At 39.2% G+C, this 21,450-nt stretch overlaps 1 protein-coding gene and 1 non-coding gene across 3 annotated transcripts in view; both read left to right on the forward strand.

The window, feature by feature from the left end:
- SLC35F1 (solute carrier family 35 member F1) overlaps positions 1-21,450 on the forward strand; it is a 416,388-nt gene that overhangs the window by 342,882 nt on the left and 52,056 nt on the right. The window lies entirely within an intron of this gene.
- LOC111763953 (U6 spliceosomal RNA) lies at positions 19,795-19,898 on the forward strand. Its single transcript, XR_002796675.1, has one exon. It is a non-coding gene; the product is annotated as a U6 spliceosomal RNA (small nuclear RNA).

Consider the following 21,450-nt stretch of genomic DNA (forward strand, 5'->3'; position numbering starts at 1 on the left):
ATTTTGGAAATGATTATAGACCTACAGGAAACTTTAAAAAAAAAGTGTACAGGGTAGGGATAGGGAATGGGAAGTTAAGACTTAAAATTTATAGGGTTCCTATTTGAAATGATGGAAATGTTTTGATAATGATGGCAGTGATGGTAGCACAACATTGTGAATGCAATCAACAGCTCTGTAATGTATACTTGAAAGTGATTAAAAGGGGAAATGTTAGAATGTATGAATGGTAACAGTAAAATTAAAGAAATCCATGGAACTATACTTTACAAACAAAGAACCCTAAGTTAAACCATGGATTCTATAGTTAATAGTACAATTATAAATATATGCTATCATCAATTGTAACAAGTGTTCCATATCAATGCAAGATGTTGATGAGGGGCGTGGTATATGGGAATCCTGTATTTAAACATGATTGTTCTGCAAACCCATAATTTCTCTAATAAAGGGGAAAAAAATGGATAGAGGAAAAAAAAGTTTACAGAGTCCCTTGAATCCTTCCCCTTCTTCCCCCTAATGGTGGCCTTTTATATGACCATAGTATATTATCAAAACCTTGACATTGCTACAACTCTTTTAACTAGACTACAGACCTTATTCCATTTTTTATCAGTTTTTACCTGTACCCAGTTGCATGAGTGTTTGTGCACATAGTTTTGTGCAGTTTGAGCCCATGTGTACATTTGTAATCACCACCACAGTCAAGGCACAAGAAAAGAACTCCCTTGTGCTACCCCTTTAAAGTAACTTCCATCCCACTGTCCCCATCCCTGTCATGTGGCAGCCACTATAATTTTGTCATCTGGAAAATGCTATGTAAGATGAAACCGTAAAGTATTTAACCTTTTGAGACTGATTTATTTCATTAAGCATAATGCCCTTAAGCCCATTCAAATTGCTGCAGGTGCCAATAGTTTGCTCCTTCTTATTGCTGAGTAGTATTCCATGGTATGAAAGCCCCAGAGTTTGTTTACTCATTCACCTGTTGAAGGACATTTGGATTATTTCCAGTTCGGGGCTATTGCAAATAAAGCTGCTATGAACTTCCATATACAGGTTTTCACATCAACATTAACTTTTCATTACTCTGGGATAAATGCTCAAGAGTGCAATTGGTGGGTCATGTGGCAAGTGCACCTTGAGATTTTTAAGAGGGCTGTATCATACACCAGCAGCATATGAAAGGTCCAGTTGCTCTGCATCCCAAACCTTTGTTCTTATCATTATTTTTATTTTAGCCTTTCTAACAGTTAGGTAATGATATCTCATTGTGGTTTTAATAGGCACTTCCTTAAACGTAATAATATTGTACATTTGGGGGGAGAAATATTTTTTAACTTTGCCTTTGTACTCAGAAGCTAAAGAAAGTTAACCGTAACAAAAGAGATCAAGTTTATGCAGGAAAAAGATGATGAAAGAAAGACTTGGAAATAAAGAAACTCCACTGTTTTCTTTATTAGTACGTGAAAAGAGAGATGGTAACACTCGCATATGCAATTTATGAGGATTTTATTTCAACAACACATTTTTGGGTTTGTATCTCTTGCCTTACAGAGAATTAATGGATTGTGCCTGTGACTTTGAGACAGATTAGCAGTAACATTTGGATAAATTTTAAAAGCTATGCTATTTTTATAACTGTGTTATATGAACCATTTCAATAGAAATATCAGCTTTATGACTTCTGGTCCAAAGATTATTCATCTTTCTTCAGTCATGTAGTACTAAAATGCAAACAGATTAAACTACTGCTTCTGTGAAATAAGAAGAAAACAGTTGTCTTCAAAGATGATAGTTTGATAATTAAATAACTCACATTGTAAATAATTTCTAGTACGCTCACTAACAGTGCTGAGGTCTCTCCATACCCCTACCTCGACTCTGCAGACTTCAGAGCTCTTTCTATTCTTCCAGGCAGTTTCCACCAGAAGCAAAGGACAAGAAAGTAATCCCTGTAGCCCTGATGATTTTACTTTCTGCCCCACTCCTCCGACTTGGACCTTCAAAGTTAATGTGGAACAAATGTCAGTCTCCCCAGTGTTTCACTCTGACATGCAGTGCTGAGACCAATTGTATAAGGCACATACAACATATATACACAACAGTTTGTCTTATTGTTTTATGTAACTTAGGCCTTGTCCGCAGAATGTGCCTTTGCCTCTTGGTCAGCTAATAGAGGTACCATCAGAAAATTCTAGATTGGCACATTCAGAATTTTCAGTAGGCTAAGAATTAAGTTATACTCAGATACAGAGGAAGGCCAAGTAGTCTGTACCATCTTGTGTCACTGAAGTCTAACGTTTAAGCCATGCCAATAGACTTGGTCTGTGTATACCTTCATTGATCAAAAAATGCCAATGCTGTGTGGCTAGGTGCTGAGAACACAAATACTGATCAGACTTGAGCCAAGCTGTTGAGAGACAGCTACCTTAACAATTAGAATACATCATATTTAGTGTCAAGAAAATTCAGCTCTAGGAGACCTTAGGAGAGAGGTACCTCCCACTCTTGGGATTTATGTAACTGTGGCCCCATAGTCAAGAAATTTTGTTTCACCACAGTAAGTCACTAAGCAGACATTTTATTTGCAGTCAACTTGAATTTCCATTTTCATGGATGAGCAAAGAGAGAAAGCACGCCGATGTACATTAAAAACGAGTCCCCTGGGCTTGAATTTATGATTATGAGCTCAATTTTTAAGACTTATTTCCTTCTTTACCCTTGCCATTTTTACCTGTCCCTGGCGCAGGACTGTGAAAGTTTAATGACTATTCAAGAGCTATTTTAAAGTACATTTAAAGGCAAAGCTTTCAAAAGCAGACCAAGTTCTTACCCCCAGGGGCAACATGATATTCTGAATCTCTTTCAAATTTTATAGGTCCAGACTTCTTATTGCTGTGATTGTGAAAATACGTATGTAGCAGCTCAAATCGCAATGTTTGATCAAGTGCTGTGCAGTTTTCTGTTACTATACGGGCCTGATGCTGCACCCCTGCCCATCACCAGCGCTCTCTCTCTCTTTAGCTCCATTATTGTGCCCAGCCCTGTATCTGTATGTAAATGTGTCTATAGAACTTTTACAGGAGGGAGCTTCCATGCCCCACCTCCACTGACCCTGGGCCCTTGGCTGGACCTGCAGGTGCTGTAGGTAAAGCCATCAGAAGGCAGGGGAGCAAGCTCTCCCTTTAGCCCACCGCGCCCTGTAATAGCCATGCTTGTAGGATAGGAGGCTGAGCATTTGAGCCTGCCTGGATTTTTTGTTTGTTTGTTTCTTTAGTTTTACTTCCCTTATGGTAACTGTCACTTTATATTTTATATTATAGCTGTTTATTTACATATTTCCTCTCTCCTTTGAGTGTAGAAGAGAATGTGGGATTTGTGTTCTTGGTACACAGTAAGAATGGAATAAATTTTCTGATGTTTGAATAACTGTGAAAATAATTCATGTCTGTTTCCTTCACAGAATTATTAACATAAGTGCTTACAATGTATCAAGTAATTGAGTTAAATAAGCTAATGAATGAAAGGATGAACCTTCCAAAGGCCAGTTATTGGGCAAGGCAAGACAAGCTGCCTTCAGTTGCTTTCATTGGCAAAGCATTTATTCCTATAGGACACCTATAGGAATACATGGAAATACATGGGACTCTAACCACTTCCAGGCACTCTGCTCTGCTCTGAGAATGTAAAGATGCAGAAACTGCCCCTGCTCCCAAGAAGCTCAACTGTTGTAGACATAGCATCAAAGCATATTCATTCATGCTACACTTAGATGTTCAATGAAACTACACTTTCTCCAGTTCCTATACTTGCTCTTCATAGTGAAACGCTCCCCCAAATACCCTCAGGTTGGCTGAGTAGCAATGAGTGGAGGAAAGGGCACATTGAACATAAAACTTGCCCATCTCTGCCAGTTTCAAAACTTTCTGGATAGTTCATTGGATTTGGGCAAATGCTCAGCCTTTCGGGTTTCCCTCTGTCCTCAGAGGTGGCTTGTGGGTCTTTTGCAGGCTTGAGGGGCCCTTGGCCTCATGGTGGGCTTTGGCCAGTGTCCACGGCGGGGCAGCCAGCTGGTCGGTGCATGTGCTCTTGCAGCACCTGATGTGGAGCAGCTGCTCAGTGCTGCCCCTGACATTCTCTTGTCCTCTGCTGCTCCCTCAGCAACCTCCTCTTGCTGACCGGCCACTCTTCAATTCTTGTTTATGCTGTGGACTCCAGCTGTCTGGTGGTGACTGCATTTGAGCCCAGCCTCAGTGGCCTCTCCACATGAAACACCCACATCGCCTTGCGTCCACTTCCCTGAACCCCTTGCCGAGCCCTCGGATTTCCAGACATTTTCCAGCAACCCAGGAGCGGAGGAGCCCTGGGGAGCTACAGTGCATCCTTCCCTCTGCTAACCACACTTCACCCCAGTCGTACTTGCATGTGGCCTCTTTAAGTTGTTCTATGACTGTCCCCAAAGGAAACAGTTGCTTTACTTTCCAGTTTCCCTTCAAACTGACATTCTTCTCGCCTCTGGGATCTCTATCCAGAGAGGACATCTCTGGACACATGTGACTCAACACATTTCTCCTCTGTCAGTTTCCTTTCCTCCTTCCACAGTGCAGGGGTAGGAGGGACAAGTGCATCCCTCCCACTTCTTCTCTTGCCTGGACACCCTCCTTCCAGGGCCACCAGGCCTTCTGGCTCAGCCTTAGTGGAGAAAGGAGCAGCCTTCCACATGGCAGAAACCTCAAGTGTAGTTGGCAATAGCAAATCTCGCTGTGGTAGAGGGAAAATTGCAAAATTTAGAATCCCTTCTCTCTCCTCCCACCTGACTTTCTAGAGCCTTCTTTGCTAAAGAAGTCAAGAAAGTCAGCTTTGGGAAGTGAACTTGGCCCAGTGGTTAGGGCGTCCGTCTACCACGTGGGAGGTCCGCGGTTCAAACCTCGGGGCCTCCTTGACCCGTGTGGAGCTGGCCCATGCGCAGTGCTGATGCGCGCAAGGAGTGCCCTGCCACACAAGGGTGTCCCCCGCATAGGGGAGCCCCACGCACAAGGAGTGCACCCTGTAAGGAGAGCCTCCCAGCGTGAAAGAAAGTGCAGCCTGCCTAGGAATGGCACCGTACACATGGAGAGCTGACAACAAGGTGAAACACAGATTCCCCGTGCCACTGATAAGGATAGAAGCAGTCACAGGAGAACACACAGCAAATGGACACAGAGAGCAGACAACTGGGGGGGAAGGGGAGAGAAATGAAAAATAAATCTTTAAAAAAAAAAGAAAAGAAAGTCAGCTTTGTGTTTGAAAGATGATCAGTGAACTCTTAGTCCTATAAAGAGCCTGCTCTCTTTTTTCCTCGTGGCTCAGTTTTATAGGTAGGAGGCTACACAGGCATGATTTGGGAGGGGGGTATAAATTTCCAAAGTTTTATCCCAGTTTCACCACAAGACAGATCTCTGAACCAATTGCAATGCAACAGGAAAGGTAAAATGGAGCTGTACATAAAATGCCATGAGATGGGGGAGAAGGGGCAACCGACTCCACCCTTGACAGCAGGGACACCAGAGGGGACCTCTGAGCAGGTCTATAAATCCAAGCCTTATTGGCAGCATGGATCTGGCAGTAAAGCAGGACTGCTTGGTTCCCTGGTGATTTTCAGCTCCAATGGCTTGTGTAGACAGATTATAAATGAGATACCCTTATATATTTCTTTTCTCTCTCCCTGAGCATCAGTTTTCCCACCTCTAAGTCAGAATAAAAGTCTGCCCCTGTGTGTGTGGGCATGCAGAGGTAACATTGATTTTGGTGGCCCGTGGTTCTCCACCAGCCCTAGGCAAAAATAATGAAACACATAATCATACTTCTGTTGCTCAATCCAGCCACCACCTCCTGCTGCTCTCTAATCCTCAGGTATCCTCAGTCCTTCCTACAAACAGACCTCTCAACAGTGTCCCCAGTGGCCTTCCCAATATTCTCAGACCTGTCTGGGATCCACTGGGCAGTCATCCAAGTTGAGACACCCACTGCCTTAGCAATGCGCCCTACACAGAGTAGATGCTCAATAAATGCCAGCTCCCTTGACTTACATATTGCCCACTTCATATATTCTTTCAACTGATCAAATTTAAGAAAAAAAAATAAAAAGACATCTTTTCCCCTCACACACTGTCACTTCTGGACAGCAACTTTAAGATGAGCAATGAATTTCACAATTGCATGCAGTGTGGTCTAGGTGAAGGGATTTGCTTGGGTTGAAAAGAGAAGGGTTAGGAAACCCAGATTCCAATTAGCTTGGACACTGTGATTGATTCCTGTGTTACCTCAGTAAGACCATTTACCCATCCATAGAGGTGAAATCTCATAAATATTAATGAGGTTGCTGCTAGGTACAAACAAGATTCTTCCAACCCACTGTTTTGGAGTGAAAATACCAGGGGAAATTGTACAAGCAAATATGGTAACACCCTATTTGGAACTGTGCTTTCATAGTAGCAAGGGCTACATAAACACTGGAGCCTTGGAATGTTTCTGCCTGATGTGTGAAATCAAGAAAATTTCTCCTATGGTACAGGTGCACCTTTTCAGCAATGAATATGTTCCTGAAATGATGCTTTCCACTATGTTTGTATATGTGATTCATGCAGTATTTCATGTAGGTTGAAAGTTACTTTGTTCTATGAACCCAACTTTGTTCCCTTAGGTGTTCTTTCCACACAGAGTCTATGGAGTGAAACACTGCTATTGTCCAGTATTATGCTACATGCCAAATTTAGTATTTAAATTCTCAGTGCTAGTGGCTGACTTGCCAAGGCTGGTGTATTTGGTGGCCGCAGCAGAAGGGAAGGGACCTCTTTTAGGTTCACGCAGATTAGACGGTTCACCATTGACTGATTAAACTTCCAGAGCCTGAAAGTCCTCTGCAGAGTACACTGTGGTAGGACAGTGGGTAGATGAACGTAAATGGACAGTTTTAATCACTATTTCCATTAATTTAAGTAAGGAAATGCACACGGATTTAGTGAGAGCCTGTAGGATGTGGGCGTGTGTGTGAGAGAGAGACAGAGATAGAAACAGAGACAGAGACAGAGAGACAGAGAGAAAGCATGGGGTTGAAATAAACAAAGCTGTATGATGGCCAGTAAACAAAATGTTAAAACTCAAGTTTTTCTTTTCTTGGAAAACTTATGCATTATAAGCCTTCATAGAAAGTTATTTTAATTAAATAAATGAAAAATTAGCCAAAATTGTCTTTCCTGCCTTTCTTCAAGCAAATTCAGTAAATAACATCATTGATAATTTCTCACAATTTTCTCCAGGTAATTTCTCCCTGGTTCTTGAAACATTAAAGATTATTGAGATGAAAGAGAAAGTCAAAGCTTCTCTGTATTGAACCCAAGATTTGAGGATTTTTAAAAAACCAATAATCTAGTTGGCGCTCTTTTTAAAAAATGCAATATCCTATGAAGGATTTAATTAGAGGGCTCAAAATGAAAGATAATGAACTTGAAAAGAGCTGGTTTGATACAAATATCTTCCACAATTAGGCAATGCAGCATGAGAACTAAGAAACAAGGAAGCTACAAATGGTTTCATTAGAAACATCTTTCTATGTAAGAATTCTCTTCATTTCAAATAAAATGTCTTTGAAGTAATAACTGTAACTCATAATGGAAGATATAAGCAAAGTAGTTCAATAAACAGCAAAACGTATACATCTAAGTCCATGTTATCCTTCAGAGTGCCTATCTTTTAATAATATACCTTACTCTAACATGGTTACTATTGTTCAAAATATTTTAGAATTTCACTTTTGAAATTTCCTACAATGTCAAAATTTTTAAGTCCTACAAGTTTCTTTATAATTTATCCTTTCTTTGGACCCAGAAAGTATTATCTAGCTTACCTGATAATTTTTATTCTTTCCAAAAACTAAAACCTACCCTCCAAGAATAAGCAGTTGTTTCCATTAAGGATATTCCAATGAGTGTTCTGAAGGCAATTTCAAACAAAGATTCCAAAATGTTTTTCACTGATGTGAGCTTCTTTCTAATACATCCTTGACCTTCCAGTTTGACTATCTTGAATGACATCCATGTTTTGTTGAATGAATTCCAGTGTTTTTTAAAAAAAAAGATTATGTATGTAAACATCTACACATCACGCTTAATAAATGGCAATTTTCTTCTTCCCTTAAAATAAAACAAAACAAAATTCTCATTTTAAAGGTACACCTTTCTTTATGCATGAACAGAGCTGGTATAGTAGGCAGGATAACGTCCCTTGACGTCAATCTAATTTCTGAACTCTGTGAATATATTACCTCATGTGCAAAAAGAACTTTGCAGGTATGATTCAGTGAAGAATTTTGAGGTGCTGGGTTAATTGGGTAGCCCCTGTGCAATCACAAGGGACTTTATGAGGGAAGGCAGGAGGGTCAGAGTGAGAGGAAATAGGACAAAGGAAGCAGAATTCAGAGAGGAATTTTAAGATGTGACACTGTTGACTCTGAAGATGGAAGGAGGGGTCACAAGCCAAGGAATGTAGGTAACCTCTAGAAGCTGGAAAAGGCAAGGAAACAAATTCGCCCCTAGAACCTGCAGACACCTTGATTTTAGGACTTCTGCCCTCCAGCACTATAAGATAATAAACCAATGCTCTTTTAAGTCATTATGTTTGTGCTACTTAGTTACCGCAGCTTAAGAAACTTATACAGTTGGAAACAATATTTGATGCCTCCTAACCCTGCAGGCTGGTTTGGAGGCATTGACTCTTTGATAACTTTCTCCAAAAAAAAAAACCCAGGAGCATCAAGGCAAGGGCAGACTTTTCTTGCTGCTTCGTGCATGTGTTTTTATCCTTCAAGAAAAATGATCCTGCCAGAGAGTTGTCCTATCTTTGTGGTTCCTAAGATGCCAATTATCTCAACCCTGCCTAGATGAGTCCCTGGAAGAGCACTTTTGTGCTATTGCCATAGATAAATATACTAGAAAACACTTCTGAGCCAAGGCTGGTTTCATTTACGGAAGTGCTCATTTTGAGTCAATCACTACACAAAATTCATCCTATAATAAATGGTTAAATTAGGAGAGTGTCCTTTAAAAAGGAAAAAATATATATATATACACATACACACACACATATGTAGCCTGCTCCCCTTGGCAATGCATTTGTTTGTTCAGAAATCATAAATCACTGAAGCCTGGGAGCTTCTCTAAGGTTGACATGTGCAGTCTCAAAGCTGCTGAGACTTTTTTAAGACTTGGACAATGAGAATTCATGAAAACACCAACATCTGAGAAAACAGTAGGAGTTATTTCTGTGCCCCTTCTTCCTGCCCTCCCCCTTGTTTATATGGTCTGTGTTAGGGGCCATTTTCAATTCAAGTGCTCTCAAACAGGAAGACAGTACATGACTGAGCATTTTCTGGGGTCGTTAAGTGGGGAGCTTGGTGAGCCATTTAGAGCCAGGACATTCTCTGGACCAGAGAGTGGCAACAGGACTGTAATTGCACAGGGCACTCACCTGTATCTCTCAGGGCAGAAACCATCCCAGTTATCTCAATGGAAGGAATCTTCTCCAAATGGTTCAGAGAAATAGAAATTTGCCATTGCTTCCTTTGTCATACATTCATTCATTCATCCAGCATCGACCCTTGTCCAGGCAACACAATGAGCACCTGAGGACTTCACCCAAATGTCTCTTTTTCAAGGAGTCCTTCTCTGACCGCATTTAAATTGTAATCTTCTGCCCCATTTGGCACTCTGTACCCTCCCCTGCTTTATTTTTCTCTATAGTCCTTATTGCCATTGACATACTATATGTTTTACTTAAGTATCTTTCTCTTCCTCCACCAGATTATGATCTCCATGAGATTATAAATGCCACAAGGGCAGGGAATCTTATCACCTGGATTTTTATGTCCTAAAATATTATCTGGGACATAGTAGGTACTCCATAAATATTTTTGAATGGATTAATAAATATTTATAGGGGTCTTGCTGTGTGCCAAGCATCACCCTAGTTCTAGGAGACAGAACTGAGTACAGGAGAGAGAAATGCCTGCCCTTATGCGACGTATAGTTGAGCGGGGAACACAGACGAATAAGGGCAACCGTGCTGCAGCAGGGTAAGTACAATTCAGTAACAGAGATTCCTGTGGGCTCCCCTAATAGGGACACCTAATCTGGATTTAGGGAGCCAAAGAAAGTTTCCTGAAGGAAGTATCCTCTCAGTTCTAAGAGATTAGTAGGAGAGGGCCTGTCAAGAGGTCCACAAGAGGGGCGTGAGATTTACAGGCAGGGGGTATAGCATGTGCAAAGAAATGAGACTAGAGAGACCGTGGCATTTCAAGGAACTAAAAATCATTTGTGATTCAACATGACGTTTGATGAAGGAAAGGATCAAAGAAGAGGCTGGAGATGTAGTTGGTGACAGATGACAGGACATTAGGGAGTTTGGGTTTAATTCTGAAGGCAATGGAAACAGTATTTCAAGGGTAGGCATGACATGAAGAGATTTGCAATTTAGAAAAGTCATTCACGTGGCCTGATCAGGAAACAGCAGGCAGGACAGGACAAGTGAAAAGATTCTAAGGACATTCAGGCAGCTGAAAGGACAGGAGCTGGTGACATATTTGATGTGTCTGCAAAGAATAAGGACCAGTCCACATTTTAATCACTTCCACGCTCAGCAAATATTTATCAAGCATATATGATGTACCCTTTTCCATGGATACAAGAAGTAGAGCATGAAGAAAGTGGCATTCTTGAAGCACCCCTACTTATGTATACTTAGCTTTGTTTTCTGACTTTCCCATTAGAACAGAGAAAATGAAATACCCAGAGACATGGGGAAGAGAGTTCTGAGCAAAGGAAGCAGTATGAGGATGAAGCCCCTGTGCTCAGCATGTTCAAGAAATGGAAAGAGTGAATGAAGAGCTGAGTAATAACAGACGAAATTGAAAAGGGAGGTAGGGGCCAGATCATATAAGGCTCTGTAGGTAATGGAAAGGCACTTGGACTTGTTCTGAGGAAAATCATTACAATGTTAGAGCAGGGGATCCATGTGATCTGATTTTCATTTTAGAGCCCGGTGGCTGCTAAAGGAGAATTGGCTGTGTAGGATTAAGAGTGGACACAGTTGAACAGTTAGGACCCTACTAAGTAAAGATGATGCTAACTTGAAGCCAGGTGCTACCTGTGGAGCTGACCAGAGGTGGTTGGATACATTTAGAAGATAAAGCCAAAGGATTTTCTGAGCATTTGTGTGGTGAAAGGGCACATAGTAGGCATTCAGTCAATATGTCAATGAATAAATAAAAGCATAGAGAGATGAAAATCTAATTTTACCTTTTTGTGAATAAAACCCATAACAATGAGATAGACCTAGAAATAGACAACCCCCCCCCAAAAAAAGTGCAAGATGTTTTCCTCTAGCTTCTAAAATTATTTCTCCCTGCTGTTTTAGTGCTGGGAGCAATCAAAAGTAATGCAAAATTAATGCAAAATTAATATTTTATCAGAAAACTTCCATTTCCTTCAATATGTGCTTTGAAATGTGCACTTTCTTTAATGTTATTATTAATGTTCTTATGTTCATGAATTCTATAAATAAGAAATACAAGTTAGTGCTTGCTTCACTTAAGACACCGACTTCTCCAGACATACTCAAGTTGGCTCCACAGTGTCAGAGACCCATCACTAAAAACAAATTATTCTAATTCTCACAAATTTCTGCTTATAAACCTATACCATATGTAATATAGAAAATGCAGAACAATACTTCCTAACAGTGATCATTTTTGAGTAGCCTCAAGACTGCTAGATTGAGATGACACAGCTGACAACTGCTGTAATGACTGGCTCTGATAGAGTTTCTACTCTAACCAGACCTTGATTGCTTGTTCGGTTTGTGAAAGAAGACCTGGGATCACATCCTGGCTCTGACACTTACTACTGTGTGACTTCCAGAAAGTTACCTACCTTCTTTGAGGACTCTCTTCTTCATCTATAAAACAGGAAAAATATAAGAACTTAGTGTTGTGTCTGGCTTATAGTGGACCTCAGTAAATATTAATTTCTTGTTCTTTTCTTTTGGAAACTGGTGAGATGATAAACAGCTTGTTCTTAAGCTGATTAAAGCTTGGATGATGCTCACCCAGAAAGAATTTGTCCTCTGGGACAGCCTTTCTCTCACCTGAGGCAGTTTTTTGTACAGCAGAACTAGAGAGCTTGTGTTTCCTATTACTTGTATCTTCCCGACACCTAGATTTCTAGGTACTTGTCCCAGTTTTCAGTGTCCTCTTTTTTTTCTTTTCTTTTTTTTCTTTTGCCTTTGAGAGTTGAAGCAAAAAAAGCAAAATGAAAATACTTTAACAAGTTGGAAGTTCTGACAGACTAACACAAGGGGACATATAAAATTCACATTTAAGTCCTTATCAGTAGTAGCAAGAGAAATGGGTTGGTGAGAATCTTTTTATAAATCCTGAAAATAGGACATTTCCTGGAAAACGACTGTCAAATAGCACAATGACACATTTTATTCATTTGGATCCCTCGAGGGCCATTGTCCAATATGAATATTTTAAAACAGTAAATCCTAAGCATTAAGCCCTAAGGTATTCAGTTGGTGAGGGAGAGGGGGGGGATGTTACGAATAAAATAGCCCTGGCAGGGAAAAAATAGAAGGGTAGGCATTGTCTTCCAGAAAATTCTATTCCAAATAAAAGATGCTACCCCCTGGGATTATACTGCAGTTCCGGCTTTTAAAATGCCTCTGGGATTGTTATGTAACCAGACCACAGGCAATTAAATGGTTATTGATTGCATGTGAATGTGCATTTCCCAAATTACATTCAGCTTTCTTCCACTGTACTGTCAGTGAAAGAGGACTTAGGTTATATCTGTGAAATTTGTCTTTTTTAAGATCCTTCCCTGTTAAAGCTTCGGTTTTACTCACCGAAGATGAATTTATAATATATGTCACTATTAGAAACAAGGGAGAATTGCCAATTAGAAGCAGAGGAAGAGAGAGTAGGGAAATGTTTTCTTTGCTGGAATCTACTACCAGAGGCCTCAGGTTTAGCCTCTGACAGCTGCCCAGGGTGAGGGGCGCCTTTTCCCTGTGAATCGCTGGAGGGAAACGTTAATGAGGAGCTGAAAGCTGGCAATGTGGGTCTCCTTTGGGCAGAGAGCATTAGAAAAAGGATGAGGTCACCTCATTATGCGCCACTGGACTGGGAGCACTTGGATAGCATCTCCCCCCCCCCTTTTTGTAGTAACGCAAACCAGCAGCTTCCTTTGAGAAAGAGTCATCAGACTGCCGTAGATTTTTTTACACTCTCATAACGTGTAGTTTTAAAATTATGAAAGTAGTATATGCTACAGAGAGGAAATTTGGAAACTGCAGAAAATTTGGGAGTGGGGTAGTGAAGATTCAGTTATCTGCATTCAAAGGTATCTACTATTAACATGTTATTCTTATAGATTCTGATTTTCCTCTTCCAGCGATTTGTATGCCTAATATTATATGTAGATCCTTCAGGAAGAAATGAGCATTTACATGAGCATATGTGTCACCCAAGCCAAGCGTGGGATAGCGGGGACATAGAGAGACTCCCTCAGTGGGTTGAGGCCAGGGGAAACTTCCACTCCTTTTCAAACTCTGGGAGAAAACTCTTCCTTTCTCTCTCCATTCCTTGCTTGCTCCACCCAAAGAGGAAATAGATATTTCAATTACCAATAGGTGATTTTACCACTTAGTGGAGTTGTTAGGCCTTACAAGAAAGCAAAAAGGAGGGAAAAGGCATCTTCAGTTTGTTTATTTTCTGCCTGCTTTTTGGAGTGGTAGGAATTTTTCTGGCTGGAAGGATTTTGGGTAGGGTTCAGGACGGACAGCTATTTTCCCCATACATCTGCCTAAGAAGGGTTAGGCTACGTCAAAGGAGTGGAAGATAGGAAAAGTGCCTTCTCCAATCCAGGTCTCTCATTGATAGAGCTGGTGTTTGATCCCCTTGAATCTCTCAGCTGAACCCCATGTGAAATTGCCAAATTTGACCTATAAAAATGGCTATTTCAAATGGGTGAAGCTATTATTTTCTACCAGTTAGAATCCAGAGGAGGGGAAAAGTGATTGGAACCATAAGTTTCCAACATTAAAGAAGAAAACAGTACATGTAGCATTTTAGACACAAAAGACAGTCTGTAAATACAGGCATTTTAACAGAATGAAAACATGCTATACTCAGCTCCTCTGAGGAAATGCAAGGGCTATAAATTGAAGGAATTGAAGGTAAAGAGCAAGCCGTGCTGAATTTTTAGGTTTGTAAGCACAAAATGGGAATGCTGTGGAGATTTCCTGAAATATCTCTTATTAATTTGCCGAACAATTCTCCCGTATTAGGTAGATTTCCTTGTCATCTTCATCCATGTTACAAAACATATAAATCATAATATATAAAATACCATGAGATACTAACTTTATAACTCTTTGTTTTTTCATGTGTTAAAGTAACTCATTGAAAGTAGTAAAATCTAAGTTAAAAATTTGATGTTTTAGAAAAAATCACTTCCTGCTTTTATGGAAATAAGTAGCCTACTGCTCTTTGCCTCCACCTCTAGGCAAAGTTACTCTTTTTTTTTTCGTTTTCACTGAAGTATAACACTCACACATAAGCATACATAAACATTAAGTGTATAGTAATAGTTGTGAGCTTGCAAAACAAACATATATAACACCATATAGGACTCTCATACCTTTCCCTACCACCAATACCTTGCATTGTTATTAAACATTTTTAAGTAATGATTAAAGAGCATTGTCAAAACATTACTACTAACCAAATTATTTTCCCCCAACCCACCCTATTATTATTAATATTATCTTTATATCATTTATATATGAATATACATAAACAATATGTATATAATAAAAGTTGTGAACTTACAAATCAAACATGCATAACATCATACAGGGGTCCCAATACTTTGCATTGTAGTGAGACATTTGTTACAAATTATGAAAGAATATTGTCAAAATCTTACTACATAATTATAGTCCTTATCTTACATTTATAAAGTGTATTTTTCCCCAACCCACCCTATTATTATTTTTTAAATATATTTTTTTATGACAGAAGTTATAAACTTATAAAACAATCATGCACCTGTGAAGAATTCCCAAACAACACTCTTCTATCAACAAACCACATTGTGGTGGAATATTTGTTACATTATAAGATAATATCATCTGATCGTTACCAAGTCTGTAGTGTACATTTGGCACACATTTTATATACTGCCATTATCAACACCTACATCTTTGGCATAGATGCAAGAATATTACATTATTACTGCTAACCACAGACCATAGGTCACTCCAGTTGTATTTTTCCCATGCTTCTCCACATTCCCACCACCCTGCAATAGCGATGTACATTTCTCTAGCTAACAAAGGACACTCTTGCATCTATACCATCAACCATGATTCTCATCTACCTCTGGGTTTCCTGTGCTATCCAATTCCTAGATTATTCTCTAGCATTCTGACAATTGGCATTTATATCCCTAGACTACCATTTTCAGCCACATCCCCATTTATAAACTAGCTGTTTCTCACTATACGTTACCATCCACTCTATACATTTCCACATTTTTACAATAAAGCTAGTTAAAACTTCTACATATATTAAACATTAGTAGTCCATCTCAGTCCTCCTCTTATCTCTTTTAAGAATCCACCACCTACCACCAGGTATTGAAGATACTTTCCTACATTTTCTTCTAGAAGCTTTATGGTTCTTGCTTTTCTATTTAGCTTTTTGACCCATTTTGAGTTAATTTTTGGATAAGGTGTGAGATAGGGGTCCTCATTCCTTCTTTTCCTAAGGATATCCAGTTCTCTCAGCACCATTTGTTGAATGGCTGGGTTTGACAAGCTAGTCAAATGACCATACATGTACAGGTCTGTTTCTGAACCATCAATTTCATTCCTTTGGTCTATGTATCTGTTTTTATGCCACTACCATGCTGTTTTTACCACTGTAGCTAGGTAATATGATTTAGAGTCTGGAGATGAGAGTCCTTCAACTTTGCTTTTCCTTTTTAAGATGTTTCTAGCTATTCAGGACCCCTTACCCTTCCAAATAAATTTGATAATCATGTTTTCAGTTTATTTTTAAAATGCTGGCAGAATTTTTTTCAGGATTGTGTTGAATCTGTGTATCAATTTAAGTAGAATTAACATTGTAATGATATTTAGTCTTCCAATCCATGAGCATGGAATGTACTTCCAATTATTTAGGTCTCTTTTTATTTCTTTTAATATTGAATTGTAGTTTTGTGAATACAAGTGCTTTACATTGTTGGTTAAGTTTATTCCTGAATATTTGGGTTTTATCTGTTATATTTTGTTTTCACCACTCTTTTGGTTCTGTATAGGTCAGCCAAAGGGGTGCTGATAAAAAATACCAGGAATTGTGTTGGTTTTTATAAAGGGTATTTATTTGGGGTAGGAGCTTACAGATACCAGCCATAAAGCATAAGTTATTTCCCTCACCAAAGTCTATTTTCATGTGTTGGAGCAAGATGGCTGCTGACAGCTATGAGAGTTCAGGTTTCCTGGGTTCCTCCTTTCTAGGGTCTTCCTTCTCTCTGGGATCAAGGTTCCTTCCTTTCCAGGGCTTGCTTCTTCCTGGGCTCAGGGTTCCTCTCTTCCTGGAGCTGGCTTCTCTTTACTCTGTAAGCTTACTTCCCAGGGTTCCAGCTTAAGGCTTCAGCATCAAACTCCAACATCATAAACCCTCAGCTCTGTCCTTTGCCATCCCTTTTATCTGGGAATCCCCACCCACCAAGGGTGGGGACCCAATGCCCTAATGATGTGGCCCAATCAAAGCCCTAATCACAACTTAATCACACCCAGGTACAGACCTGAAACATAATCTAGTATCTATTTTTGGAATTCACAACCATATCAAACTGCTACAGATACTTTTAGTTACTTTTATTGATATGATCTTCATTTCTATACTCTCTTCCAGGCCTCTCTCTCTCCTGTCTTTTCTTTTCAGGCTCTAGCACACCCTTTAGTATTTCCTGAAAACCTGGTCTCTTGCTTAGAAATTCTCTCAGTTTCTGTTTATCTGTGAATATTCTAAACTCACCCTCATTTTTGAAAGATAATCTTGCCAGAAATAAGATTCTTGGCTGGAAGTTTTCCTTTTGTAGTATCTTAAATATATCACACCACTGTCTTCTTGCATTCAAGTTTCTGGTGAGAAATTCGCACTTAATCTTACTGGGTATCCCTTACATATTATGCACTGCTTTTCTCTTGCTGTTCTCAGAATTCTCTCTTTGTCTTTGGCATTTGACATTCTGATTAGTATGTGTCTCAGAGTTGGTCTATTTAGATTTTTCCAAATGGGAGTATGTTGTGCTTCTTAGACATGGATATCTATGTCCTTCAGTAGGGTTGGGAAAATTTCTACCATTATTTCTTCAAATATTCCTTCTGCCCCGCTTCCCTTCTCTTCTCCTTCTGAGACACCCATGACACATATGACGCACGTTTCTTGCTGTCACTTAGTTCCCTGAGACCTTGTTCATTATATTTTGCAATCTTTTCTTCATCTGTTCTTTTGTATGTTCACTTTCAGAGGCCATTCCTTCAAGCTCACCAATCCTTTCTTCTGCCTCCTCAAATCTGCTATTATATGATTCCAATGTTTTTTAATTTCATTTATTGCACCTTTCATTTCCATAAGATCTGCTATTTCTCTATGCATGCTTTCAAATTCTTCTTTGTGCTCTTCCAGTATCTTCTTATTATCCTTAATCTCTTTAGCCATCTCATTGAGTTTATTAAGGAGATTTGTTTAAACACCTATGATTAGTTGTCTCAACTCCTTTATGTCATATGGAGGCTTATCTTGTTCCTTTAACTGGGCCATAGTTTCCTGTTTCTGGGTGTTGATTGTAATTTTTTATTGGTGTCTTGGCATCTGGCTTACTAGAGTATTTATCCTGGGCAGTTTTTTCTCTTTAGTTTAGGGCTTCCTGCCCTTTCTACCTTTCTGGGTGTGCAGTAGGAACCAAGGATGTAGTTGGTGCTATAAGCTGTGGAGGCTCAAGCTGCCCTCATTGCCCCAGGGACCAATGAAGCTTCTCCCAACTTTCTCCTTTGCTAGGTGTAGGGGCAGAGTCACAGCTGTGTGGAATAATCCAAGTCATGTAGGCCTAGACTGTAGGTGCCCAGAGAGACTGATGAAGATTTAGAAGCCCCTTTCTCCCCTGCCTGGGGCAGGGATGGAGCTGCACATGTGGGCAGCAATCTATGCAGTACAGGTCCAAGATGACTGCAGTGCCCCAGTAGACTTGTGATTATTCAGTCTGTGCCAGCCAGTGTACCTGCAGTTACCTGGGTAGACTGGTGCAGGTCCCCCCAGCTTCCTTCCTGCCAGAGGTGGGAGCTGGGTCTTATGCTAGAACTGCCATCTGACCTGGATAGAAAGAAGCCAGTTCCTACCAGCACTGTGATTTTCAGTCAGCCCCGCTTCTCCTCATGCCAGGTGCAGAGTTAAGATGGCGGCTATCGGCCTTTTTCTGACTTGGACAGGTTCAAACTTTAGCTGTTCTTAGGATTATACTTTAGCCTGCTGAGTATACTAATAAATAGCTGAAATTTGTGCCCAACTGTCTCTTCCTCCCCTGTTTTTGGGAAGTGGAGCTTCTAATTCCAGCCATGGAACAGCTCCCAAGGCAGCTTGTGCTTCCAGTGGAGGATGGGCACTGGCCTCTGTTGCATGGAACACTCTACTTATGAGTCTTCTCTGCAGATGGGCAGTCTCCTCCTTCCATTCTTCAAGGATGTGTCAGGATGCTCTTCTGGTCTCCTAGAGCCCCCAAACAGGTACTTCAGGTAGCTCCAGATAGCTCTAGGGGTTTACTAACTGCCCTGTAGCAGGAGCTGACTCTAACAGCTCCTTACTCCACCACCATCTTGCTGGTTGTCCTATTCATTCTTTTTTAAATAAAATGGATTTTTAAGTAGTTTTTATTAATTTGGTGAAACTCTTTATAGCCAATTCAAGGAAGAAAGTTAACAATAGCCCTAAAGTAGAACATTTACTTTAAGTTGCTGTGTGACCTTCTGATTTTCTGGTTTGGTTAAAATAAACAAAAACCTCTAGCAAATTTTTCTGATATCATCAGCACTGTGCCCTTCTTGAAAAAATAAAACTTATCCCCAACTGATATTTTCCAACAGCTGTAATAAGCACAAATATCCATATTCAAAAATTTTATTTGCAGTTCTTTAAGAGTTTAGAGAAAGATGTAGATTTATTCCAGAAGCCTTTATTTAACTTGGCAATGAGATCATGAAAGTTGTAAAAACTCTTTGAAATCCTTGGGCATTTTTTTTAAGTGCAGGAAGACTGAAGACTTTGAAAAATGACTGTAAATTTCATATGGAAGAAAACATACATGAGGACAGCTAAGGTAGTTTTGAGAAAAATGAAAACCAATTAGAAGACATTATTGCAAAAAATTCATTTATTTGTAAATTTATTTGTAAAGCAACAGCAATGTGATACATGTGACCTTAAAACAGAAATAATGTATATAAAATATACCATAGAAACAATATTACAAACCAACAAGAAATTTTATAAGTTTGTACCCTTTAACCCTGTAATTTCATGGCTAGGAATCTACTGTAAGGAAAAATTCAGAGATATAGGCAAAGTTTATGTACATCTTAAGCATCTTTTGATTTTGAAGCATCTTTTAATTTAAGAAGAGCTAGGAATGATCACTTCAACAGCAAATATACTAAAATTGGAAAGATACAGAGAAGATGAGCATGTCCCCTGTGCAAGGATGACATTGCAGATTTGTGAAGTGTTCCATATTTTTCAGTCACAAATATTGTATGATCTTACAGATATGAAATAATTAGTATAAGCAAACTCATAGAGTTAGAATCTAGACTATAGGTTACCAGGAGCTGGATTAGGGGTAGAAAATGAGGAGTTAATGCTTAATTTGTACATGGTTTTTATTTAGATTGCTTTTAAAGTTTTGGAAATGGAAGGTAGCCTAATATTGTGAGTATAAGTAACAGCACTGAATTACACATGTGAATGTGGTTAAAAGGGAAAATTTTAGGTCATACATATATGTTACTAGAATAAAAATTGAAAGATAAAGCACAGGGCTTTTCGACACAGTGAACCCTATTGTAAATGATAGACAATAGTTCATAGTACAAGTATAAAATATTCTTTTCTGTATTATAACACATGTACCACGCTAAGGCAAGATGTCAACAATTGGGGGTATATGGGAATGCTGTATTTTTTACATGATTTTTCTGTAAATTTACAATTTCTCTAATTTTAAAAAAATTGTTTTTAATCCTCTATTTACAAGAATAGACGACCAGCTAGATTTGGCCCATGAACCATTTTTTTCTAACCCCTGTTCTAACCAGGATTTGGAGTCAAACAGAAGGCTAAGGAGACTTCACCTGCTGGGGTGGGTTTGCCTAGAAAAAGGTATTTGTGGCAAAAGAATACTAGATAAGGAGCCAGGAAATACGAATTCAGCTTTTGACTAGGCCACAAACTCAAGGATAATGTCTCTGAACCAGAGTTTCCTATCTGTAAAATGAACGCATGGAATAAGATGATCTCTGCAGCCTCTTCTCTGAAAGTCTAAAGCAGGGGTACTTAATCTGAAGTGTAGGGACACTTACAGGAGTCTATGAATGATATTTAGTGATTCAGATCTTGGAAAAAAATTACTTTTCATGAATTTCTAACTGAAATGTGAAGTTTCCTTCAATCACCAGCATAAGCTGTACCTGTGACTTAGAAATCATAGATATTTACGTTATTTTATAGTTTTTGAAAATTTCATTAAATATCAACTATATTCACCACATCTTTGAATTTGTGGAAGTTATTACATCTGTAAATAGATTTTGTTGTCTAGTATGTTAATAAAGAGGCACACATACTTCTATATTACAAAAGAAAAAAAGAGCTGGGAACAATAAAAATGTTCAAAAAATAGAAAAATGATTTTAAATAGTACTTTATAAAAGGAAATATTGACAAATAAACCAATTTAAAATGGACAAAAGATTTGAATAGCCATTTCTCCAAGAAAAATATATAAATGACCAATAAGTGTATTAAAAGATGCTAAATGTCCTTAGTCATTAGGGAAATGCAAATCAAAGCCATGATGAGATACACTTTACACTCACTGGGTTGGCTAGAATAAAAAAGACAGAATAAAAAGTGTTAGCATGGATGTGGAAAAATTAGAGCCCTCATACATTGCTAGCAGGACTGTAAAATAGTGCAGCCACTTTGGAAAACAGTTTGGCCGTTGCTCAAATGTTAAATATAGACCCAGCAATTTCTCTTTTCAGTATCTACCCAAGAAAAACAAAAACATA

Source organism: Dasypus novemcinctus, chromosome 11 (assembly GCF_030445035.2).
Source record: "Dasypus novemcinctus isolate mDasNov1 chromosome 11, mDasNov1.1.hap2, whole genome shotgun sequence".
Classification (NCBI taxonomy): Eukaryota; Metazoa; Chordata; class Mammalia; order Cingulata; family Dasypodidae; genus Dasypus; species Dasypus novemcinctus.